The sequence below is a fragment of the Balaenoptera borealis genome, assembly GCF_965194805.1.
Source record: "Balaenoptera borealis genome assembly, chromosome: 17".
In the NCBI taxonomy this organism is placed as follows: Eukaryota; Metazoa; Chordata; class Mammalia; order Artiodactyla; family Balaenopteridae; genus Balaenoptera; species Balaenoptera borealis.
Genome location: NC_138876.1, coordinates 28,887,524 through 28,905,447, shown reverse-complemented (window position 1 = coordinate 28,905,447; position 17,924 = coordinate 28,887,524). Strand labels below are relative to the sequence as shown.

General features: G+C 35.7%; 1 long non-coding RNA gene and 1 pseudogene across 2 annotated transcripts in view; one reads left to right on the top strand and one right to left on the bottom strand.

Moving 5' to 3' along the window:
- The window catches only part of LOC309615187, a 571,459-nt gene that overhangs the window by 425,543 nt on the left and 127,992 nt on the right, over window positions 1-17,924 (bottom strand). The gene's annotated exons all lie outside the window — the stretch shown is intronic.
- The window catches only part of LOC309615122 (AP-3 complex subunit sigma-1 pseudogene), a 31,413-nt pseudogene continuing 14,984 nt past the window's right edge, over window positions 1,496-17,924 (top strand). Inside the window, exon 1 of the transcript XR_014249794.1 lies at window positions 1,496-17,760. The product of XR_014249794.1 is annotated as an AP-3 complex subunit sigma-1 pseudogene (transcript). The remainder of the gene's footprint in view (window positions 17,761-17,924) is intronic.

The following is a 17,924-nucleotide window of genomic DNA, read 5'->3' as shown; positions in this document are numbered from 1 at the left end:
ATTGTGTCACTTAAAGCTTGTGTTCCAAAAAAAAATAAATAAATAAATAAATAAAGCTTGTGTTCCCTTATTAATATTGTGTTTGGATGATCTGTCCATTAGTGTAAGTGCGGTATTAAAGTCCCCCACTATTATTGTGTTACTGTCAATTTCCTCTTTTATGGCTGTTAGCAGTTGCCTTATGTATTGAGGTGCTCCTATATTGGGTGCATATATATTTATAATTGTTATATCTTCTTCTTGGATTGATCCCTTGATCATTATGTAGTGTCCTTCCTTGTCTCTTGTAACATTCTTTATTTTAAAGTCTATTTTGTCTGATATGAGAATTGCTACTCCAGCTTTCTTTTCATTTCCATTTTCATGGAATATCTTTTTCCATCCCCTCACTTTCAGTCTGTATGTGTCCCTAGGTCTGAAGTGGGTCTCTTGTAGACAACATATATATGGGTTTTGTTTTTATTTATTTGTTTGTTTTTATTTTTGGCTGCGTTGGATCTTCATTGCTGTGCACGGGCTTTCTCTAGTTGCAGCGAGAGGGGGCTACTCTTTGTTGCGGTACGCGGGCTTCTCATTGTGGTGGCTTCTCTTGTTGCAGAGCACGGGCTCTAGGCACACAGGCTTCAGTAGTTGTGGTACGTGGGCTCGGTAGTTGTGGCTGGTGGGCTCTTGAGCACAGGCTCAGTAGTTGTGGCACACGGGCTTAGGTGCTCCGCAGCATGTGGGATCTTGCCGGGCCAGGGCTCGAACCTGTGTCCCTTGCATTGGCAGGCAGATTCTTAACCACTGTGCCACCAAGGAAGCCCTGGGTCTTTTTTTGTATCCATTCAGCAAGCCTGTGTCTTTTGGTTGGAGCATTTAATCCATTCACATTTAAGGTAATTATTGATATGTATGTTCCTATGACCATTTTCTTAATTGTTTTGGGTTTGTTTTTGTAGGTCCTTTTCTTCTCTTGTGTTTCCCACTTAGAGAAGTTCCTTTAGCATTTGTTGTAGAGCTGGTTTGGTGGTGCTGAAATTCTCTTAGCTTTTGATTGTCTGTAAAGCTTTTGATTTCTCCATCGAATCTGAATGAGATCCTTGCCAGGTAGAGTAATCTTGGTTGTAGGTTCTTCCCTTTCATCACTTTAAGTATGTCATGCCACTTGCTACTGGCTTGTAGAGTTTCTTCTGACAAATCAGCTGTTAACCTTATGGGAGTTCCCTTGTATGTCATTTGTTGTTTTTCCCTTGCTGCTTTCAATAATTTTTCTTTGCCTTTAATTTTTGTCAATTTGATTACTATGTGTCTCGGCCTATTCCTACTTGTGTTTATCCTGTATGGGACTCTCTGTGCTTCCTGAACTTGGGTGGCTATTTCCTTTCCCATGTTAGGGAAGTTTTCGACTATAATCTCTTCAAATACTTTCTCAGGTCCTTTCTCTCTCTCTTCTCCTTCTGGGACCCCTATAATGCGAATGTTGTGTTCAATGTTGTCCCAGAGGTCTCTTAGGCTGTCTTCATGTCTTTTCATTCTTTTTTCTTTATTCTGTTCCGCAGCAGTGAATTCCACCATTCTGTCTTCCAGGTCACTTATCTGTCCTTCTGACTCAGTTATTCTGCTATTGATTCCTTCTAGTGTAGTTTTCATTTCAGTTATTGTATTGTTCATCTCTGTTTTTTCTTTAATTCTTCTAGGTCTTTGTTAAACATTTCTTGCATCTTCTTGATTTTTGCCTCCATTCTTTTTCTGAGATCCTGGATCATCTTCACTATCATTATTTTGAATTCTTTTTCTGGAAGGTTGCCTATCTCCAGTTCATTTAGTTGTTTTTCTGGTGGTTTATCTTGTTCCTTCATTTGGTGCACAGCCCTCTGCTTTTTCATCTTGTCTATCTTTCTGTGAATCCTCTCTGTCTTTTTATACATTTTTCTTGACTGCTTCTGATGCTACCCTGACCCTACCATACTGTTGAAAACTTTCCCCAAACTGTAAAATCTGTTAAATGATTCAACATAGATGAGTTAACAAATAAAAATGGCTTAATGTACTACCAGTTCTTCCTCAGTGTTTGTATTTTCATAACATCTAACCCAGTTATAATTCCTGACTACATTTTAGAAGCATCAGAGAAGCTTTAAAAAAAATACCAAATGCACGTGCCCTCCCATCCAAGCCAGTTTGAATTTAACTGGTCTGCAGTGGGATGTGGGCATTGGTAGGTTTAAAAGCATCTCAGGTGTTTCTGATGTACAGCCAACATTAAGAACAAGCAGTTCAACCCACATTCCACATATATATATACCAGGTGCCTGACATTGCAAGTTACTCTGAAAAGCTACTCTCAGCCTTGTGGGATTACATGACTAAAGCAAAACTCATTTTGCCCTTGAGTGAAAAAGGAGTTTTGGGGAAGAATACTGGATTTTCTCAGGCATATGCAATGGTATCTCAATAGGGACTATACCCAGTCTCTGGAAAGCTGGCAGGAACCAGGGAGTGGCTCTGTCTTTCTCTCTCTTGTTTTTGGTTCATTTTGCTCTTTCTGAAACCCAAATCTTTCTGCCTCCCCAGCTACGAAGAAAAATGCTATGGCTGCCCAAGGTCACTACATATATTTGTGCCCTGCATCTGAAGCTGCATCTACCTAGAGGGCTACCCTTTTCCTATGGGAACAAAATCGTCCCCATGGAGGGACACGGCCTTACGAGTACACTGGTAATGCTTCACAATTCTCTAGTTCCCAGCTCCTCCATTTAGGAGACAGATCCAGGCTAAGAGGTTTTTTTGTTACAAGTGCATCATCTCTGAGAGGAGAATCTAGCTGGCCCAGCATGGTTAGGTCCCCTCCCTAACCTACTCACCCATGTTCTGAGAAACTGCCTAATGTGGCAGAAGCACAGCTGTGGAGGATTCGCCCTCATATGGGGAAGGGGGTATTTATTTGAAAAGGGAATTATCTATGAGGTGGGCAGTTAACTGAAAAGGTCTACTTGATCCCTCGAAGAGCTAACTTTTGAATATGGGAGAAAAATCTAAAATTCAAATGCCTCTTATAAGTCTTCTATCAGAGGAATAAGCATATAGGAAAAATAAAAGAAAAATAAAGTCATTTCTGACTGGTGTGTTCTAGGAAAGCAGCTAGACAGTACAGGGAAAGAGGCCAGCCCAGACAGGCAGAGGGATTACAATGAACAAAGACATGGAAGTGAGAATGGCAACTTTTTAAGCTTGATTGGACCAGAGCATTTATAATGTAGTAGGAAATAGCTGAGACAATAATATGGAGATTCTTGAAAGTCAGGCTAGGGAGAAAGGATTCCTTCTAAAAAACTGTAAGATTTTTGAGCAGGGGAAATATATAACCAGACTAGTATTTTAGGAAAATTGATCTCTTCCATGGTGTCTAGTAATAATTAAAGAGGAGAAGATCTGAAAGTAGATGAGTAGGTCAAATAAAAGGCAAGACATGGTCTAATTTTGGTTGATGGCAATAAAAATAAAAAATAAAGACAGGGCATTCTTGTGAATCCTGGGGATTTCAGGCATCATGCCAGGAGCAAGGAGGGAGATATTTGGATTAGGAGGCATATTCCCAGTGCTCTGGCCATGTACAATATGGTAAAGCCAGTTCTCTCTAACAAGTTAGTCTTTAAAGCACCCTATTGTTTATTTATTTCACTTTATTCATTCCATCATTCACTCACTTAACAAACATTTATTGAGCACCTGATTTGATCAGATACTTTAGGAGGAGGTGGTTCAGATAAGATGAATAAAACCAGTCTCTTCTAATGAGGATATAGACATGAAAACAATGAATGAGAAGACAGTGCGAAAAGTGCCACATTACCTCATAGGGCTGCTGGGAATATTAAATGAGATCACGTCTGTAAAATGCTTAGTTAGGCACAGTGCCTGGTACCTAGTAAGCGCTCAATAAATAGTAACTATTCTTCCATGTAAAATCCTGTGAGAGCAAAAAGAAGGAGTGATGAGCTGTCTCAAGATACTGAGGACAGCTTCAGAGAGGAAGTGAGATCATTAACCGGCAAAGACCAAGATGGGCACTCTAGGTTAAAGGACCCATCTGAGAAAAAGCATGGTGTGTTCTGAGAAGATGTAGTGGCCCATCTGGACTGTGGGATGTGTATTTAGGAGTGGCAGGTATTGAGCCTATATTTTTTATAGCTTTTAATGGCCAGCAAAATTTAGACTTTATATTTTAGGCAATCAGAAGCAATGATTCAATTTCAAATAGAGAGTAGGTAAGCAGATTCCTCATTAGAAAGATCACTCTGGGGACAGTATGGAAGATGGACTATGGGTGGGAGGTGAGAAACAGGTCAGAGCAAAGAAATCACTACAGATCTTCCTTGACTTTCCAATAAACCCACTGTAAGTTGAAAATATTGTAAATTGAAAATGCATTTGATACACCTAACATACTGAACATCATAGTTTAGCCTAGCCTACCTTAAACGTGCTCAGAACACTTCCATTAGCCTGCAGTTGGGCAAAATCATCTATCACAAAGCCTATTGTATAATAAAGTGCTGAATAGCTCATGTAATTTGTTGAATACTGTACTAAAAGTGAAAAACAGAATGGTTGTATGGGTACAGAATGGTTGTAAGTGTATCTGTGGTTTACCCTTGTGATTGCCTAGCTGACTTGGGAGCTGTGGCTCCTTGCTGCTGCCCAGCATCATGAGAGCACTTTGTACTGCATATCGCTAGCCTGGGAAAAGATCAAAATTCAAAGCATGGTTTCTACTGAGTGTGTATCACTTTCAAACCACCGTAAAGTCAAAAAATCGTTAAGTCCAACCATTGTAAGTTGGGGACACCTGTAGTCTACCTGAATTGTTTAGATAAGTCATGTAAGGCAAGAGCTTGAATCAGATGATTCCAGTGGGATGAAGGGGCAGAAAAAAACAATGATGTATTGGGAAAATGCAGTTCTTTCCTTCCAGTGTAGGGAAAAGCCCAGTTCTTCTCTACTGTGCACTTTTTCTCTGTGTATCTCTTTTAATACTCACAGAGAACACTTCACTTCTTCTGGTCACCAAGTGTGTGGAGGTTTTTCTCCACACCAAACAATTCTCTGTGACACCAGCTGGATGTCCTATAATTTAACTCTATTCTAACACTATCTACCTGGACATAGTGTCAGATCCCACAGGTTAAGGGCTCAGTCCCGTAAGACTGTTCCCATCCCACTTCAAATGCCAATACCAAACAATAGGAGTCCAGTTTACTCACAACTTCTATCTGATTTGGCTACAAATTGGAGTTTCCCAGTACCCCCATCCTGAGGTTCGATTAATTTGTTAGAGCAGCTCACACACCTCAGGGAAACACTTACTTACATTTACCCGTTTATTAAAGGAGGTGATGAAGAACACAGATGAACAGCCAGATGAAGAGATACCTAGGGCTAGGTCTGAGAGAGTCCCCAAGCATGGGAACTTCTGTCCATGTGGAGTTGGAGTATGTCACTCTCCCAGTGTGAATGTGTTTGCCAACCTGGAAGCGCTCCAAACCCTATACTACCGAGGTTTTAGGGAGGCTTCCGTACGTAGGCGTGATCAATTATTAACTTCACTTTCAGCCCCTCTCCCCTCTCTGGAGGAGGGGGTGTGGGGCTGAAAATTCCAAGCTTCTAATCATGGCTTGGTCTTTCTGGTGACTAGCCCCCATCCAGAAGCCATCCCAGAGCCCACCCAGAGTCACCTCAATAGAACAAAAGATACCCCTAGTACTCTAATCACTTAGGAATTCACAAGGGTTTTAGGAGCCCTATGTCAGAGATGGGGTCAAAGACAAATATTAGAACAAGAGATGATCCTAATGCTCTTACCACTAAGAAATTAAAAGGGTTTCAGGAGCTCTGGGCCAGGAACCAGGGGCAGAGATCGATATATATATTTTCTATTATCTCACAAATGATGATGATTTCTTTTTACTTTTCCAACTTTGTTTTGATAAAGCATTTTATGAAGCATTTCCAATAATCTATATACTTCTAAAACCCTAAAAATTTATGAGATGATGTTTGAAAACTTTTTATCTAATTCAAAATGAATTGCATTTTACCATCTCACTGTTTAATGTTAGTCTCTTCTAAAACATAGAAAAGCTCATACTTCAGGGAAAAAACAAAACAAAACAAACTTTCACAAATATAACATCCATTATAACATCCCAGGTTAGATTACTTTTGAATATATTATGCAAAAATAATCTCATCAAATATTTTAATGTTGTGTTCCAATTTTGTATATGCTTGACAATCTTATACATTTCAAGATTGTGAAACAGATACTTACAGGCAAAAATATGTCTTCTGGTGTGCTAATGAAGAACATCCTTTTCTTATTGCATTACATGAGAAATGGTCAGATGACCAAGACATAGGTAATTCATGGAGGCACCAGCAACTTTCTAGGTTGACAAATTGCTAAGTTTCACCTTTCTCACTCCTGGAAAAGGTTACTGGGTAATTTCTAGAACTATCTGAGGTCTTTTTACTGCAATTCTTGTGTACAGTCAATGCTTATTCATTGAAAATTCACTTAACTAGAAATTTCAAATAATGAGTTTTTTTTTTATAGTCCTTATGTGTGATAACTCATCTTTTTAATGAAAGCCACCAAGAACAGTGAAATCTTGTACTTAATTTAAAAGCAAACCAGAAAAATTCTATTTCATTTGCTACTATTTTAGCACATTTTTTAAATTAAAATTTTATTTTGAGATAACTGTAGATTCACATGCATGTGTAAGAATTAGCACAGAGAAATCCCTTGTACACTTTCCCAGTTCCTCTCAGTGGTAACATCTTGCAAAACCACAGCTATATTTAACAACCAGGATATTGATGTTGATAGAGTGTAGGTCTATTTCTGGGTCCTCTGTTCTGTTCCCTTCCTTGATCTATCCATCTTTTCCTCCATCAATACCATACTGTTTTGTCCACTGTAGTTATACAATGGGCCCTAATATAGGGAAGAGTGAGTCCTCACACTTTATTCTTCTATTTCAAGATTGCTTTAGGTATTCTAAGGCCTCATTCTAGTGTCTTTCATAATACTTTTTCTTTGAAAAATTAGAAACCCGGCATACTGTATATGGCATTCTTATTAACAAGAATATTAATTATTAATATCTCATTCATCAAAATTCCAAATAAGCAAGAATTTACTCTACTTTTAATACTTACTTTAAGGTAAATTACAGTAAAATAGATTACAAAAACAAGTTATGGAATCTTCTCTGTAGGTATTTAAAAACCACCTACTCCTATCTATCTTGATATGTCATAAACATTTCAGGTCTAATAATTCTAAGATATTCATTGTTTAAAATGATTCTAAATGCCAGAAGTTTTACCACGTTAAACCAATGGAGTGTTCTGTAAAATTGTTCTGTTTTATCGACCTTTAGTCATATTTACCTACCTATATAACCTTTATAAAGCAATAAATAACTGCAAGCACAGAATATGAACAAATCCTAAAACCAGCTTGTTAAAATGCAACTTTGTCTTTAAAGAATCTGCTGTGCCATTTACCTTTGGAGAAAGGCGAAAAAGACAAACAGAAGCTTCAGGAAACTGATGCTCAGATATTAAATGTACTTAAGTGTGTGGATATATTTTTAGCCCTGAGAATGTATACTCACCAGCAGTGCTCTCTCATAATTGCCTGTTTTAACAAATGGGTCAGAATACATAAGATAAATCTGCAAACTATTGAATAAACTTGCCAAATATTGAATTTCAAAACAATCAGCATTATAAAAGTTTATGCAACCTTCTAATCCATGGTACTCCCAATTTCTTTTTGACGGAGGAGTTTTTGTTTTCTCCCAGAAAATTGATTAAAATATTTGTGCTGTCTTTAAGCAATAAAACAGGCTTTTAATGAGGTATTCTTTTATCACTGAAAAATGAAACACCAAGCCATATTAGAAATCACTGCAGCATATAATCAAAATAAATAAATATAAACTAAAAATGTCCCCACCATATTCAGTGCTTTTCTATTTAGCTAACAAAGTCTTTAAACAAAAAGAGAAGAGCTTTAACATTTAAAAAAATTTTCCACAGTTTTGTTGAGATATAATTGACTTAAAGCAAACTGCACATATTTGAAGTGTACTAAAAAATATGTAAGTTTTGACACATGCATACCCCTGTGAAGCCACCACCAGAAGCAAGATAATAAACATACTTATCACCCTCAAACGTTTTTTCGTGCCTTTTTTATAACCCTTCCTACTTCTCCTGCCCCAGCCTAGGCAACCACTGATTTGCTTTCTGTCACTATATATTAGTTTGCGTTTTCGAGAATTTTATATAAATGGAATCATACAGCATATATTCTATTTTGTTTGGCTTCTTTCTCAGCATAATTATTCCCAGATTCATCCATGTTGCTGCATGTAAAATAGTTCATTATTTTTTATTCCTGAAGTATGGATATACCACAATTTGTTTATCCATTCACCTGTCGAAGGGCATTTGTATTGTTTCCACATTTTGGCTAGTACAAGTAAAACTGCTGCAAATATTTGTATGCAAATCTTTGTATGGACCTATGTTTTCATTTCTCTTGGATGAATATGTAGATGTTGAATGGTTGGATCACATAGTAGATTGTGTTTAACTCTTTAAGAAGCTGTCCAACTTTTTTCCAGAGTGGCTGAACCACTTCAGTTTCTACCAGCAGTGAATGAGAATTTCAGTTGTTTCACATCCTCACCAATACTTGGTATGGTCAGTTGTTTTAATTTTAGCCATTGTGTTAGGTGTGTAGCGGTATCCTCTTGTGGTTTTAATTTGCACTTACCTAATGACTAATGATAATGAGCATGTTTTCATTTGCTCATTTGTTATTCATATAGCTCTCTGATGAAGTGTGTTCAAATACTTTGCTCCCTTTCTAAAAAATTGTGCTGTTTTCTTACTGTTGAGTTTTAAGAGTTCATTAATATTGTGGATATAAGCACCATATTCTATATATGATTTGCAAATATTTTCTTCTGGTCTGTGGATTACCTTTTCACTCTCTTAACAGTATCTTTTGAAGAACAGAAATTTAAAATTTTGATGAAGTCCAATTTATTGGTTTTTTTCTTATGGATTCTGCTTTTGGTGTTGTATTTAAGAAATATTTGTCTAAACCCAAGGTCTCAAAGATTTTCTCCTATGTTGTTTTTTTAAGAAGTTCTATAGTTTTAGATTTTTACATTATATCTAAGATCCATTTTGAGTTAGTTTTTGTGTATTGTAAGGGGTATGGATAGAAGTTCTCTGTTTTTTGCATATGTATTTTCAAATGTTTCAGCATCATTTATTGAAAAGTTTTTTTCTCCATTGAATTGCCTTTACACCTTTGCCAAAAATCAGTTGTCTATACATGTGTGGGTCTATTTCTGGGCTCTTTATTCGTTTTTTTTTTTTAAACATCTTTATTGGAGTATAATTGCTTTACAATGTTGTGTTAGTTTCTGCTGTATAACAAAGTGAATCAGCTATATGTATACATATATCCCCATATCCCCTCCCTCTTGTGTCTCCCTCCCACCCTCCCTATCCCACCCCTCTAGGTGGTCACAAATGGGCTCTTTATTCTTTTCCATTGATCTATTTGCCTGCCTATGCCAATACTGCACTGTCTTAATAACTGTAGTTTTATAATAAATTTTGAAGTCAGATAGTATTTGTCTTCTAAATTTGTTCCTCTTTTTCAGTTGTTTACTCAGACAACCAAGTAATGTTATGGCAGAGAGTAGTCGTGTTTAAAGATGCTTTTCACTAATTCTGGTCAGAGAAGATGGAGTAAAAACTCCAGTTCAGAACTGATGCATGAGGGATATTTATGCTCACAGTTATTACGTTTGATGCTTTATCACTCCGCTTGTATCTTAGCTTTGTTGAACACACACCATGTTTCAATTATTGTGGCTGAAAGCTACATTAGTGCAGTTCTTTACAAGTATTAACTATTGTATAGATAAGTGAAAATTAAGTGTGGAGTATAACTTCCAGAAGACATCTTTGCATTTTGAAATCTTGATGCATTTAGAAGGAAGCTGGAGTGAGTTTTCATGCAAATTCCTATTAAAAAGTTAGACAGGACTAACAACTACTGTCTAACATGGAATGATGAGAAACACATCTAATCTTATTGTCCAATTTCCTGCAACAATTTTCAGTGGTCTTTCTTTACCATCCTTTCAGCCTGACCATTTGCTTGAGACCATTGGGAGATGTGATAAAACAGTTGCTTTTATGATTTATTGGGTACTTACTAATACAACTCTGAAGAGATTTTTGTTTTGTTTTTCTTCTTCTTCTTCTTTTTTTTTCAAAACTGAGATTGTCAATATGCTATATCTCACTTGCATTGGGAAATTTATGAATAGGAAACTTGCTTAGGGCTAGGTTGTGTTATAACTGAGTGCTTGGATCTTGAATTTAGGCAAACAGGGTTTAAATATTGATTCTGCGTTGTACTAGTTATCTGGCCTTATGTTATCAAATATCTCTAAACCCCATCTAGAAATTGGGGTTAATATGGTGTCTGCCTCTTAGGATTATTATAAATATTAAGTCACATAATGTTTACAAAACACTTAGGCCATATGAACTTTATGTAGATATTGTTATGCTCTAAGTCAGTGGTTTCCTAACTTATCTGTATATTAGCATCACCTAGAGACCTTTAAAAATTTCAAAGTTCAGGCCACACCCATGACCAATTAAATCACAATCTCTTGGAATGGGACACAGGGACCAGGAGGACTTTTCGAAGCTCCCCAGGAGAATCCAATGTGCAGACAACTGCAGTAGATGACATATAAATTTTCGTATTTAATTTTACAATAACTCTCTGAGTTGTGCTTTCATTCCTTTTTATATATGAGAAAATTGAGGTTCACACTGAGTATGTTCATGAGGGTCATGTAGAAAATCCAGCTTAAAGGATTCAAACCCCAGGTCTGTCTGACTTCAAAATCCTTGCTTTTAACTACTTCACTATATTTATTTAAGCAAGATCCTAGATAATCCTAAATTTAACTAAAAAAATTGCACACACACACAGCAGAAGATTTATTGCAAATATCTGACCCAGAGTTATGAATAAAGCAGTGGGGAAATTGGAAACAGTTTGTTGGCATTTGTGAAAAAGTCTACCATAACCTATTAATATAATCTTAAAAAATCAGTAAGGATTCTTGATCAAGGTTTTAACATTATATATCATGGAATTAATTTTGGTAAATAATACACTGGATCTTGACATGTGCTTTATTTTTTTCCAGTCTTTGCAGTAGTCAGATAAAGTCCAAGCTACTAGTAAGCGAGAGCTTCTACCCAATGTTTTCCCGAGAATAATTCCCAGATGTGCTACATGTACAATGGCCAAGATAACCTGATGACTAGTTTCTGGAACAATACTGTTTGCTATAAAACACATTCCTATGGCATGTAATTTTTTCTCTACACACCTAATTTAGGACATCGATGAACCAGCATCACAGCTCTAGTGGGAGCACTACAACAGGTTTTGGTATCTAAGTGACAGATGGCTCTGGACATCACCATTAGCTATTGCTCTTCCAGGCCTGTAAACAAGTTATAAGAACCGAGCAAAAATGACATTTCTGCATACATGATGACATAATTATGGGTGTAGACTTAATCTTAGAGAAGAATTCCAAAAGAGCTTATGTCAGTACAAATTGTAAAGACACTGCCATAGCAGTATTTTTAGGATTTCTTTACTCCCTCAGTAACTGCAAAGAACTCAATGTCATTTGACAGTAATTCTATCAATATTATTGTGAGAACTTTCTGCTTGACTAGTAGGCAACTATTCTTCAGTCTACCCGGCACTTTGAGGCTAAGGACTCTCCAGACTTTATCAACTGAAACAACAGTGGTTTGTATTCAGGGTAATATTGTGATGCAAACCAAGAAGTTAATAACACTTTGACATTCTGAAAAGTGTTTTCCCACCAGATAGTTCCAAAACTACCAGATGTTATTTTCCAGTAGGCAATAAAGTACCTCAACAAGGTTGATTTTTATTTTTAATTTGAGATTTTCTGTTTTTCAGAAGGAAAACAACTTTATTTTCTTTTTATAGTTATAAAAATATTGTTAGCCATACTGACTGGTGTAGTGAAGAAAGAAATCATCTGAAATCTCACTACGCAGTGATAACCTCTAGGTATGTAGGTTTCCCTCCCTCTCTCCCTCCTTTTCTATTATCTATTTATCTCTCTAACTATCTAAAAATAATGCAATAAATACAAATGTATGGAAAAATCATATATTAGAGAATGGACACAACATGTAAAGCAAATTCCTTCCTCCATTTTTTCCCATCCTTAAATCAGTTTCTCAGAGGTTAAATTGTTTATGTTTCACTGCTATATTTTGATTTATCGACTTTGGATATTATCTGTTGATTCCCAGCTATAAAGGTAAGTATTTAGTCCACCTATGTTACTTGCTACTTGTCTTTTCTTCCTACCAGTTTTAATAATCCTATTATTACTTTCATTTCTAATGGTTACTTACTGACTTTTTTTTTTGTTTTTTTTATTTGTTATTGTTTTTCAGCTTTGAGGTATAATTGACAAATTTGTAATATATTTAAAGTGTACATTGTGATAATTTGATATATGTATATATTATGAAAAGATTTCCCCCATCTAGTTAATTATCACATCCATCACCTTAAAGCTGTCAACAAAGTACTTTGCTCCTAGTTGAATAAAAAAGGCATAAACATCACATTCATGATAAACAAATTGGTGAAAAAAGTCATAAAGTACAAATTAACTGTGGTCTCCTCTGTGAAATGTATCTTAAAAGAACTATAATTTCTATGGTACTATTGCAGGAAGATGAGGCTATCATCCTGTTCTGTGGACAGTGCAAGCAAAGAGAACCATCATTCCCAAGGTAGGGAAAAAGTATGTGCTATCTTTTTTTTTTTTAATTTTTATTGGAGTATAGTTGATTTACAATGTTGTGTTAGTTTCAGGTGTAGAGCAAAGTGAATCTGTTATATATATATAAACATATATATACATATATATTCTTTTGTTAGATTCTAGTCCCATATAGGCCATTACAGAGTACTGAGTAGAGTTCCCTGTGCTATACAGTAGGTTCTTATTAGTACTGAAATTTCTATTGTCTATTGCATCAACTGCCAACTCTCTTTTCACTTTTTGTGTTAATAAGATGACACTAACATTACTATTCACACTTCCACCTCTCCTGCCCATTTTTTAAGTCTCAATTTCTGTATTTTTGCAGTGTCAAGATTTATCATATTTATATTTTGTTCTGCAAGGATTCAAATTCAAGAGATCTGAGTTAAAATCATATTTCCATTACATATAAGCTGTATAATATAATTTCTCTAGGCCTCATTGGTGAGTATGTGACTTTTTCATTTTCCTTAAAGGTGCCTTTTGATGAACAGGTTTCTAATTTTGATAAAGTCCAGTATATCATTTTTTTTTCTTTTATGGTTATTGCTTTTTACACACCAAGAAATCTCTGCCTACTGCATGATCGCAAAGATATTCTTTATGCTTCCTTCTACGGATTTTATAGTTTCGGCTTTTATTTTTAGATTTTCAGTCCAACTCAGGTTAATTTTTAAATATGTTGTGATGTACATGTCAGGATACATAGATATCCAGTTATTCTAGCACCATTTGTTGAAAATATTTTCTTTTCCCCATTGAATTTCTGGCATCCTTTTCAGTTAGCTGAAGTTATGGAGGTGGGCCTAATTCTCGATTCTCTCCTCTGTTCAATGTATTTGTCTTTTCTTACACCAATAATGCACTGTCCTAATTGTTGTAGCTTTATATTAAGTCTTAAAATCAGGTAATCTAAGTCTTCCAACTTGTTTTCTTTTTTTTTTTTAATAGCTGATTCACTTCATTGTACAGCAGAAACTAACACAACATTGTAAAGCAACTATACCCCAATTAAAAAAAAAACAAAACTTGTTTCCTTTTTCAAGATTATCTTGGCCATTCTAGTCCTTTGTATGTCCATATAACATTTCATGTTACACTATCAATTTCCAACAACAACAACAGAAAAGCATTCAGAGTTGGAAGTACATTGATTCTATAGATCAATTTTGGCTGAAATGACATTTTTATAATATTGTCTTGCAACAAAGTATGGTGTATCTTATTCATTTAGGTCTGTCTTAATTTCTTTCTACAATTTTGTGATTTTCAAAGTAGAGATATTTTACACCTTTCCTTAAATTTATTCTTAGGTATTTAATGTTTTTTGACACTATTATAAAAGATATTTATTTTTAAATGTTACCTTCCAATTGTCTGTTGAAACAATATAGAAATACTGACTTTATATCCTACAACTTTGCTGAATTTACTTACTGACCCTAATAGATTTTTGGAGAACCGTGTAGAATCATGTTGTCTGTGAATAAAGACAGTTTCATTTTAGGTTTTCCAATATTTATTCCCCATTACCCATTTCTTTATATGTTATATCCATCTTTTCTTGTAGACTTTTCAACATATTTATCACAGTTGTTTTAAAGTCTTTCTTTGCCAAATCTAACACCTATGTCCTTTGCTGGTCTCTTTCTATTGACTATAAGTCACATTTTCCCATTTCTAGCAATTTTTTATTGTTATGCTGAGGGTAAAATATTGCAAAATCTCTGGATCTTCCTCTGAAAAGTGTTGTTCTAGCAAGTAGTTAAATTACAGACAGGTTGCCTTCAACTTGGGGAGGCTTGGTTTTTATTTTGTTAGGGCAGCTCTCTGTTTTAGTTTTGTGATGTAGTCTTTATTCCTAACTTTATGGAAAGCCCAAGGTGTTTATCAAGCCCTTCTAACTTAGTTGGATTTAATCTCCAAAGTGTGTCTTACCTGTGGTAGATAGCAGCTAAAATCTCTGCTTAGTTCTTGGAGCCTTCCCCAGATGTTACTTTCAGCTAGGTTCCTTAGATTCTCACTGGCACGTTCACAGTTGAGGCAGTAAGCCAACGTTTTGAGGGGAGCTTAGATACAGATTTTGTGTCTTCTCACCCAGAAGCTCCTTCCTTTTGGGGATTTCCCCCTAGATTTTTAGTTGTTCAGGCAGTCCCAAACTCAGTTCTCTAAATTCTTAGACCAGTAGGATTGTGGCTTTCTTTTAGAGTTCTGTCTTCCCATGCTGCACAGACTGAAGAGTGAGGAGCGCTATTTTTATATATACTACTCTATTTATAATTAAATATATATATATATATATATAGGAAATCTGACGGGAATATATTTCCAACCTTTACAAAGTTTACCAAACTTTTCCCATTTCCTCAATGAATCTTTTCTCTCCCAACTCTGATCAAATGATTTGTAAGTCTTTTATTTTTCCTTTCTGTTCTCATCATCATAACTAGATCATGCTTCTTAAACTTCTTCATTTATATTCATAATTATCAAAAATTGGAATTCCTTTACTACTGGTGTCATAGAAGTAGAATGGGATTGAGGATCAGGAGACCACTGCTTTTTCACCAATCAGCTGTGTCATATTAGAATTAGGGAACCATTAAACATTCTGTTCTTCAATTTCCTATCTGAACAAAAGCTAAGAATGAACTAACTAATGTCAAAAGACAATTCTAATCAGAGTCTATATACATTCACATACACATATATAATACAGACAAATTATTTTATAATTCTCTGAATTTCAAAAGAACTCTAAATTTTTATTTAAAAAGATTTTTAATATCTTATTAATCAATATATCACACCACCAATATAAGTAACACCTATGACAAGAAATTGCCAAAATATAAGAACATTTTTTGTATTTTCCCCCTGGATCTTTTAAGGCTAGAGTAGGCAAAATAATCATTCTTTTTAAATGATAAATGTGAATGGTGTATGATAACTTCTTAAAATGATTTTATATATATATAGTTCCTAAAAATGAAATAATTTCTTTCTTATTGTGAATTTAGGTTATCATATATATTTTCTACTTTTTTATTGAGAATTGAGGATATTTATATATGTATTTCATTTTTAAGAACTATTTAATCATTAAAGTTTTGAAAAATATGCCAGAAAAGCCAAGTGCTGTCTTTAGTAGGAAGCTCTATTATAAACATCTATAAATCATTTTTTACAACTTGCTTGATTTTAAGGAAAATCATAATAATATCACAAAATTTGTAAACAAATTTGAACACAAATACTGTCTTATCAATGTGTGACCAAACAAAATAATGGGACTCACATATTTGACATTTCACTGGATTTAACTCAATTCAAGCTAAATATCAAAGAAATATGTGGCAGTGTAGACTTAAAAATTAATATTGAACAATGTTTCTAGGAACCCTGCAAATTATTAAATATTACCTCACTTTGTGTCTATCTTTTTAATCTATTTCATCAGGAACTACTGATAGGAATATTACACTTTTAGTTAGACAGTCCATGTCCCTAGGGCTTTTGCCCTCCCTCTCCACACACAGATGCAGACAATTTCAATGCATCTATATGTTCATTCTTCACTTCGCTTAGAGTACCATTTACATCATTTGTTCAAAATGGTAACCTCTTTGTAAAAGCCAACTGCCTTCCTCTTGCTTTTCATCAGAGAAGAGGATAACATCAAAATTATTAGACAAGATCGGGCACATTCAGGGTGGTATGGCCATAGACAATATCAAAATTATAACTATGAAGAATCTTAAGCTAGCTAGCTAGCTGTTTCTTTTTCCATTCTTAATTTCTTTATATTTAAATTTTTTATATAAGATACGCATGCACATAGTTAACTTAAAGAGTTAAGTGATTCTTTGAAGCAACACTTCCCTCTCCCTTACTGCTCCTCTATTTTCTAATTCCCAGAAGCAACCATTTTATTTCTTTTCACTATTTAAAATTTACCTGAATAGTTCTAAATAACATGGTTTTATCGCTACATCGTGTAGATTTCTATCTCGTGTCATCTCTGTCCAGATGAATATTTAGCATATGTTTTTGTTTAAAACCATTCACCCGGTGGGGAAGGATCGCCAGCGAGATCCCGAGGCGAGGCTCGCGCGCCCGCCCCCACCCTGGCCCCCAGCTCCACCCGGTCGGCCCTGCTCAGCCATGATCAAGGCGATCCTCATCTTTAACAACCACGGGAAGCCGCGGCTCTCCAAGTTCTACCAGCCCTACAGTGAAGATACACAACAGCATATCATCAGGGAGACATTCCATTTGGTATCTAAGAGAGATGAAAATGCTGTAATTTCCTAGAAGGAGGATTATTAATTGGAGGATCTGACAACAAACCGATTTATAGACATTATGCAACATTATATTTTGTCTTCTGTGTGGATTCTTCAGAAAGTGAACTTGGCATTTTAGATCTAATTCAAGTATTTGTGGAAACATTAGACAAGTGTTTTGAAAACGTCTGTGAACTGGATTTAATTTTCCATGTAGACAAGGTTCACAATATTCTTGCACAAATGGTGATGGGGGGGGAATGGTACTGGAGACCAACATGAATGAGACTGTTAAACAAATTGATGCACAAAATAAACTGGAGAAATCTGAGGCTGGCTTAGAGGGAGCTCCATCTGGTGCTGTATCAGCTGTAAAGAATATGAATCTTCCTGAGATCCCAAGAAATATTAACATTTGTGACATCAGTATAAAAGTGCCAAACCTGCCCTCTTTTAAATAAAAAATTTAAAAGGCCACTCCCAGGGGGCTTCCCTGGTGGCGCAGTGGTTGAGAATCTGCCTGCTAATGCAGGGGACACGGGTTCGAGCCCTGGTCTGGGAAGATCCCACATGCCGCGGAGCAACTGGGCCCGTGAGCCACAACTACTGAGCCTGCGCGTCTGGAGCCTGTGCTCCG